The sequence below is a fragment of the Centrocercus urophasianus genome, unplaced genomic scaffold (assembly GCF_019232065.1).
Source record: "Centrocercus urophasianus isolate 14NV4802_14NV808 unplaced genomic scaffold, USGS_Curo_1.0 seq_15, whole genome shotgun sequence".
NCBI classification, from domain to species: domain Eukaryota; kingdom Metazoa; phylum Chordata; class Aves; order Galliformes; family Phasianidae; genus Centrocercus; species Centrocercus urophasianus.
This window is the reverse complement of record NW_024884697.1, coordinates 25,148,183-25,156,541: the sequence shown is the minus strand read 5'-3', so window position 1 is coordinate 25,156,541 and position 8,359 is coordinate 25,148,183. Positions and strand designations below refer to the sequence as shown.

Here is an 8,359-nt window from a genome sequence, read left to right as displayed (position 1 = left end):
TCTGAAAGGTAAGAGAACAGTCACACTGCTTCACTTGTCTTACAGTTCTTTAAAGAAAGACAAGCAGTATTTGTTGATAGATTCACAAAATAGGTCTTAAAGTTCTCAACAGGCATTCGTATGCATAAAGACAGCACAGACCCAGCTGAGCTGGAATTTATTTCAAATCATTAACAAAAAAATAGTCCCTTCTTGTCATGACAGTTTTCATCTGAGGCCAAACATCCCTCTGCAGAGATTGTCCTTCTAGCTGCTTAGAATTTCTGTGTCTTGAGGCAGACAATCTTACCCCTCAAATTCTTGCCAATGGCCTTTAAGTTTTCCAAATTCATACTTCGTCCTTACCTTGCAGCTCATTAGAGTAGCTGAAGAGAAGGCTTTGTTGATCAGAAAACCTAGGGAGGAATGAGGTGGGGCTCCAGGAGGAAGATCACCAGCTCTATCAGTTACAGCAACTGTGCAAGTAATGGATGCTTTACAGCACAGTGCATTAATGCTGACAAACTGATAACTGTGATAACACATTTTGGACAAGCAAGACTCCATCAGTGTGGGAATTGGAAAGGCTTCCCTTCAAGCGGCATGGTTAGTGGGCACGGTGAGGATGGGTTGGTGTGGACTAGATGATCTTAGAGGTCATTTTCAACCTTAGTGATTCTGTGATTATGATTCCTATGAAAGAAAGGCACAATTAAAAAGAGGAAGAAATGAGTTTCTTTAATCGTGCCCAAAATCCGTCCTTCCCCACCTACCCAGCTGCAGACTTTATGCCATGGAGCACAAGGCTGTTGCCCCCAGCCAAGGTCTGTCTTGGAGCCCCTGGCTGAGCCCTGACATCAAGGATGCCCTGCAGGTGTGCCTGTACCAGGCTGTGTGGGTGCTGGCAGTGCAGTGGAGTGGATCTCAGTGTCTCCCACAAGCTCATTGTGAGCTCTACTGTAAGCAGGGAAGAGTGGCCTCAGGGTCTTTGATTTGCTTTCTCACTATTTGGCTGTACTTGCCTATCAGTGCCTGTGGATGGCAATACCATGTGAAGGTATTAAACAGTGTGTGAACCTCTCCGGGGATTTCAGATGCTCTGTAATATCGAAGGCCTCAGTCAGTAAGGTTTGCTACTAAAGGGAAGTGGTGTATGGGGCAGACAAGGGAGATACGTACTGGGATTGGTTTTGGAGTATTAAATGTGGAGGTTGGCAGCCCTGGGGGTTGGATCTTTGAGGTCCCTTCCAATCCAGGTGGTTCTATGATTCTGTGGAGTTTTTATTTAAGGAAATGTTCCTCTGATGGGAGTTTGTAAGAAATGAGTTTTTAACTTGGCTCACAATTACAAAATGAGGAGAGAAAAGGCAGTACTTTGATTTAGTTTCTTTGGTTGCTCTGGAAAGGAACACACTTACTTGTCAAGAGGGGCTTTCAAATATCTTCATGGCCTCCTCTCAGTAGTCCACTGGGTGAAGCCTTCAGTTTCTCAGTGGGTAAAGACTGTTTGGGCAGGTTAGGACTGAGCAATGTCTGTGGAATAATTCATGTGAGTAGGCAGCAATTGAATCCCACACTATTTCACTACTTTCTTTGTATGAATGAGAGCTCTACTGTTGACATTTGTGACTCAGACTCGAACACTGACCGCTTTCTCTATCAGCAGCAGAACTGCTTCTCTATAAATATTTAATAGTAGTGTTTAATATTTCCAGACATGACAGAGCTGAAGTACGATGTACAGCAGTGACCTGCTTTTATAATGCGTGTGGTGGCTGAGAGAGGAAAATCTCCTACTTACTACTTGGAAAACAGCAGAACAAAATGACAACCACATGGGCTAGGGGGGAGAAATAGAGTTGTCATAAGGCACCAGAAATGCCTGGAAAGCACTGCTAACAGTAGGATGTTCCTGTGAAACAATCCTGTGCCAGCTCATTAGAGGGCTCTGGCAAGGATATTTGGCATAAAGTAGATTTTATTTAGAATTAGGAACTCTGCTGCCCTACTCTTGGCAAGAAGTGAGCTTACGAATTAAACTGTCCTGTAAAATAATGACATTACCTTGTATTATGAATTGTTGTAGAACTGGAAACATAAGAAATGAAACTTGAGATGTGGAGAAGCATGGACAGCTAACATTCAGGGAGCACAAGCGATGCATGCACTGCATGCTGTCACAGCACGAAAGCAGTGCTCGAGGTCCAAGCCTGTGTTGAACACTTAGATCCTTTTTTGCTAAGGCTTTCAGTTACTCCAGTGGTTGCTTCAGTGGTTATCTTTTTTCAGGTTCAGTCTCTTTAAAAATTTTTCTTCTTCACTGGACATCTCAGGTGGCTTAGTATTAAAATTTCATATTTGCCAGGGGCTTACTTTTCAATTAGAACACGTTTGGAAAGTCTGGGTTAGGTGGAAGAAAGTTTTAAAAGCAGGAAGATTGCGGCTGGGCATGCGATGCCTCTCTAAATGTTTGATGAAGCATAGGGCTCAGTTCTTGCTCCCTGTGGGAAAAAGACCAATAGGGATAGTGATGCGTTTTTGAAGCAGCTCACTGAGTATAGGGATGGCTTATTTCCTAAAGTGGATGCAGTATTTTTGAAACACAACAGCAAAAAGCCTAAGTCAGTCTTCAGGGTTGGTATAATGATTATAAGAAATTGATACATTTTAGATAAGATCAGTTTATTTCCCTCAGCACATCTCAAACTCACAAATTTACAAGTGGAGAGAGTTTCTTTGATATTTCCTTGTGATTATTGCTTTCTCAGATCAAAGACAGCATCCAGTCACCTGAAGAAAGCCAGGTTATGGAGCACTGCAGCTATTTTACTCCAACTTGAGCATACAGGAATGAAGCATGCTTTCCTGCATGTGCTGTGCCTTAGCATTCACGAGCATCCTCATGAAGCCAAGCTGTGAGTCAATGCTGTGTCAAACTACAGGGAAGAAGAATATCAGTCATATGGCATTTCTAATCACGAGGGGAAATGGATTTGACTAAATGAATATGCAAATGCCAATTTACAATTAAATCATGAGCTCCTCCTGATGTGCAAAATTCCCTGGTGAAAAATATGTTACTGTATCAGTTCTTCGGTGCTTGACCTCACAATGCTGTCCTTAATGAAAGGAAAAACTAAGCAGGGAAAAAAAAAGCCACTCGTAACAAGAAAAAGAAAATAATTTAATTTCTTCTTATGTTGTGCTATTCTCAAAGCTGTTGGTATTTTTCTGTTTTGAAGAAGTGCAATTGACACAAAGCTTTTACAGCATACTTTGACATTTAAAACGCAGCTTCCTGTGCTTGCATTCATGCATGGTTTCCTGAATGAAGGGTGATAAGTAAACACTCACTGCTGTTTTCCTGCGCACAGGATGGGATTTGTTATACACAGGGGCAAGTTGCTTCTGTAACCTGAAAACCCCTTGCCCTAACGCGTCAGCAAGTGCCGGGAAAGGAGGCAGGCCTTTTCCTTCTGACCCAGTCTTGGCATTTAGAGCTATTGGCCGTGGCATGGGAGGTGACAGTTTGCTTCCTGCTACTCACTCAGCGAGAATGTCCCCTCCAGGTGTCATAACAGTGCTTAGTGGAGCACTTGTCCTGCTGTGCTGCTCAGTGTTTCATCTTGTCGTGGTAGGATGGGCTGGCTCAGAGGATGCCGTGCTGTACTCCAGAATAGCACGTTTTCCTGAGTGGGGAAGGCAAAACCCAAACAGCTTTACACTGTGCTGAAAGAATTGGAGTGCCACAGCCGAAGCCAGACTTCCGCTGTCCTTAGTGAGCACTTGAACCAGTCATGTAGTTGGGTAGAAACACCTTTCCTCTCTCACCAGAGGTCATGTGTTCGGAGATCTTGTCTAATCCTACTCACAAGCTCAGCAAGAAGGAAAAGGCTTAGACCCTGAGAAAGTTTTCAGGTTGTACCAAGCTGTTGGGTGTAGTCAATATACCTGAGGGATACTTGTAAGGCTGAGCAGGGTGGTTCATTGGCAGACCTGCACAGAGGGCTCTCAGCCATGCACAGCAGCAGAACAGAAGGGGGACAGAAATTCCTTTGTCAAATGCAGACCCAGCAGAGTTCGGATCTCAGGAAAGGTGAGGTGTAAGCACCAGAACTGTATCCGTGAACTAGGCACTGCGCCTATTCACAGCAACCTGCTCTGACTGCTACCCCTGCATCCATCAGCTGCCTCATGGCTATCAGTCCCACTGTTCTTGTTGTCTCCTCCACCTTCCCTCGGTATGTTTTAGAAATACTATTTTAATGGTGAAGCGAGACTGCACAGGTTAACTTGGACATTCAGCACCAGACAAACTTCACAGTACCAGCCTGAAGCCGCCTGCCTGCCTGTGCCTGGGCTGTCAGACCTTCCTCATGCTTCATGACTGATGCTATGCCTGGACTGCAAGCCCTGCCGAGGAACCTTGCTTTCTTCTGGGGCTGGAAATTCAGAGTCGGGGGCACCACCAAACCCTCCTGCACAGCAGGAGGTGGTGGGAGCAGAGGAGGCCTTGGCCCAGCCCCTTGTTCACAGGGGCAGGGCTGCAGTAAGCAGAGCCCAGGCTGGCTGCACAACACATCTGTGGCTGGCAGGCAGCTGGCCATGGCAGGTGCTTTTCCTGTGCATGGAGGAAAGCCTAACAGAAGGCTTAAAGCTGGGCCGGGAGACCTGCTTAGATGGCAGAACGATGTTGGGTGAAGTGCTAGCTGTGGCCTGCTACCTTTCTTCTAAAATCCTGATTTCTAAAGTATGTTACAGCTGCCCTTTGGCACGGGTTTTTGGTAAAAAGCCAATAGGCAGAGCTGTAGGACACATGGATTGTTTGGCAGAAACAGCAGCAGGGCTGTGCAAATCTGTGCTGACATGGAGGACTGCATTCTCACCATGGGCACTGAGGTGCTCCCAGCTGCAGCTGTCAGCTTGGTGTTGTACCCCGGCCCATCACCCTACCATGGAGTGGGCTTGGGGTGAGTCCAGTGCAGTGAAAGAGGAGCTGTAGCTGAGCCAAGAACTCAGATCAAGAATCCTTGCCACAGAGATGACAGGCAGAGAAACAAATGGAAAGTGAAAGATGGATGAGCTGGAATGAGTTGTGAAGTGACAGCTTTGTGACTGGTTCTGACTTATTTCTTTTCTGAGCTCCAAAGCTGAGTGCCTCATAAATTCGAAAGACATCAAAACTGTAACTAACATATCAGAAACCATCCTAGATCTCTGGAAATTTAAGGAATGGTGACTGTAACCAGAAAGCAAAAGACAATGAACTTGGAATGAATCCCTTCGCCAGAGTGCTCTTTGGGGTATTTATTTCAGCTTTGACACTGGAGCCAGCATACTGACACACTTGTGAGCACTGGGGATCACCCAGGGACTGTAGTAAATTCTAACATGGACCCACAACTGAAACCCAATTCACAGTGCCTGGCTGGATGTTACAGACAGTTCTTAAACAGGCAAGATGGCTGGCATGGCCCTCACACTCCACAGCCACGGGCACATGGTGCCCTGGTTTGGTAGAGGGCTGCCAGCCTGTATGGGGGAACCTAAATTGCGAGCAGCTGTGCCAGGCCTGCAGGAGAGCCCACCTAGCGCCATGCGGGGCTGCTGAGGGCCTAAAGCTGGGAGAACAGGCCAGGAGGGTTGTAGCCCAAAGGGCCTCTGTATCTCCTTAATTCATGCCAGCATCTGCAACAGGTCCTGGCAGAGCTCGTGGCATTAACCTTCTGTTAAGGTTATTCAGTGAGGAGGAAAGAATTTGAAAATGAATGATGGCAACGCTAACCCAGCTGCAAATTATTATCTAGCACCAAGCAATGACCAGCACCTCTCTTCTTGGTAATGAAGAGTGATAGCCATGAACTTTTTGGGGCAATACTTTAACACTTTACCATGCAATTGTACAGCAATCTCCCAGTTGCCACCATTTTTAATTTTTTTTTTTTGCACAGAACAGCCACAGGGCACCTACTGTCCAGCAATGAATTTCAGAAAAGCACTAATCTTGCTATTTAATTTGTGCTTATTTATTGAACCCTGGATCATCTCTAAATAGCACATATTACAGTGAACTTTGGCCATGCTGACAGCATTTCAGGTGGGGCTGGGCCAACTCCTGGCCACAGCCTCAGGTTGGGCCTGGCATTGCTCTTCCTCCAGGCTTTTGTTTTGTTTTTGGTCTTTTCCTTCCTGGAAAAGAAGTAACCTTTCTCTGAGGATAAAGTGTTTATACTCTCTCACAAGGCAGAGCTTCAGCTATATAAACCTAATTTGTCAGTTTTTTCCTCACCCCCAATCTGTCTTAATGGATCTCTTATGCATTTATAATGTACTCGGTACCGTGGTACCAAGGGACCTTATGCACAATTCATAAAGCAAACTTTTTTTTTCCAAAAAGTTTCGACTTCTCTTCTGGCTGCTGCCAATCTCCACCAGGCAGCTCTCCTCAATTTGCAAAGGATGCCCACAGTCCATGTCGCAGGCTGACAGATTGTCTTCCAGCATCCTGGCCTTGTTTGTGGGATGGCTTTGTTAGCAGTTCTTACTATCAAACACCCTGTCATCAACAGAGCTTGATGCATTTCTCTGCCAGCATCAGCACGGGCATCAGTCAGCACTGGCAGGTCCCTAGCTCAGCTGAGTGGTGTCTGAAGTAAGAATCCAAAGCGTTTCAGTGCACCTTGAGGTGGTGCTACTACTGTTGTGGAGAAGATAATCAGTAGTTAATGAGGATTGAAACTTTAATTTTTCCGTGCCAATGGTTGTAAGCAGCTGCATGCATTGATTTGGAGTAGCTTTCTGCTTGGGCCTGAACAATGTGCCTACCCTTCCCAACGCCTGAGGTGTGCACCTGGCTGCGTGAGGAGCTGTGCTCATGCTGGCCTTGAACTCCAAACATGAGCTCTGTAGGACTGGCAGCCTTCTTCCAAATCCAGTTTTCCCACCTGTAGGCTGACACTGTGCTGAGAGCACATCTGTATTTCACTTCATGGTGATACTGCTCAACATATTCAAGAGCAAAGGGACCTCATGTGAGAGCTGCTCCCCAACAAGGAATTGGGATCCTTTGTGCCTTGTGCCTTCATGTATTTCATGCTCCAAATCAACGTGCCTGATCTTTTTCCACTATGAAGTGGTTTTGTTAATTTTTTTGAGGGTTAGGTAGGATATCTGGAAAAAACTTCTTTACAGAAAGGGTTGTTAAGCACTGCAATAGGCTTCCCAGGGAGGTGGTTGAGTCACCATCCCTGGATGCGTTTAAAAACCGTTTGGATGTGGTGCTCAGGGACACGATTTAGCAGAGGGTTGTTAGAGTTAGGGTAGTATGGCTAGGTTGTGGTTGGACTTGATGATCTTTAAGATCTTTTCCAACCTGAGTAATTCTACAATTCTACAGTTCTATTTCTCATCCTACAAACTAGTCAAGTGTAACCAAATCCTGCATTTTCCAAAGTCTGTTTCGTCTTCTTCCCTAGTCAACAACTGCATCACTTCAACAACTGAAGGCTTTATGAGAACAAGACAATTTTCAGAGAACTGAAAGTGTTTTAAACTACAGCAGAGTAATGGCCTAAGGAAAATCTCTTCAGTAAGTATGCTTAGGTTATACTTATTTTCCAGCACAAGCATATAACAACACCTAAGAAGAAATATTTTGTGAACATTCACACTGACTGAATCCAACAGACTCATCTTTGGGCAAAAAAAAAAAAAAAAATTTAAATGAAACAAAAATTCCAAAGCCTGTGCCATGGATGCTCAACTCCTTTCAAAGAGAGTTAGGATAGCTGCTGAGCAGCACTGGGGTAAAAGTGTGGTGCTCTCCAGGGCTGCCTCTGAATTTAAGACTTAACAGACACGATCTACGTTACACTGATGAACGTATTGCAAAAGTAATGGATTGAGTCATAAGTTAGAAGTCAAATTCTGACTGTACTGAGCTGGCCAACGTCTTAAGGCACTGCAGACTGCTCCAGTCTCCCAGGCTGCTTCAAGAGGAGGGAGCATAAGAACCTCCCCAGCAGCTTTTGAGAGGAATAAATGTGCAGATTTGACCTCTTCAGCATTATACATTATCACAGTTTCTCTCTGCTTTGTAAATCCAGGCTTCATCTAGTTCAGACAGGAACCTTCATTACCTTTAGAGTCAGATGTTACTGAAAAGGACAAGGCAAAAGGTGTGTTAATAATTTAAGCAAACATTTATCCTTCCTATTAAACTGTTAAACTACAGATAATCCTTGGAGTATTTTTAGAAATCGCTGCTGTATCTTCTAACTGAGAAAATACATCGAAACAAGCTGTACACACACAGACCCCAGATGAAACTCAAGAGGGCACACAGATTTTGGAAAGTTTTGGAAGTGATAAAAGAAGCACA

General features: G+C 44.9%; 1 long non-coding RNA gene across 1 annotated transcript; it reads right to left on the bottom strand.

Annotated features, from left to right (window-relative positions):
• Positions 1-645: 645 nt before the first annotated feature.
• Positions 646-6,345, bottom strand: LOC122158824. The gene is made up of 3 exons (XR_006168308.1): positions 2,044-6,345; positions 1,398-1,512; positions 646-672 (listed from the first exon to the last, which is right to left on the bottom strand). It is a non-coding gene; the product is annotated as an uncharacterized LOC122158824 (long non-coding RNA).
• Positions 6,346-8,359: the final 2,014 nt, after the last annotated feature.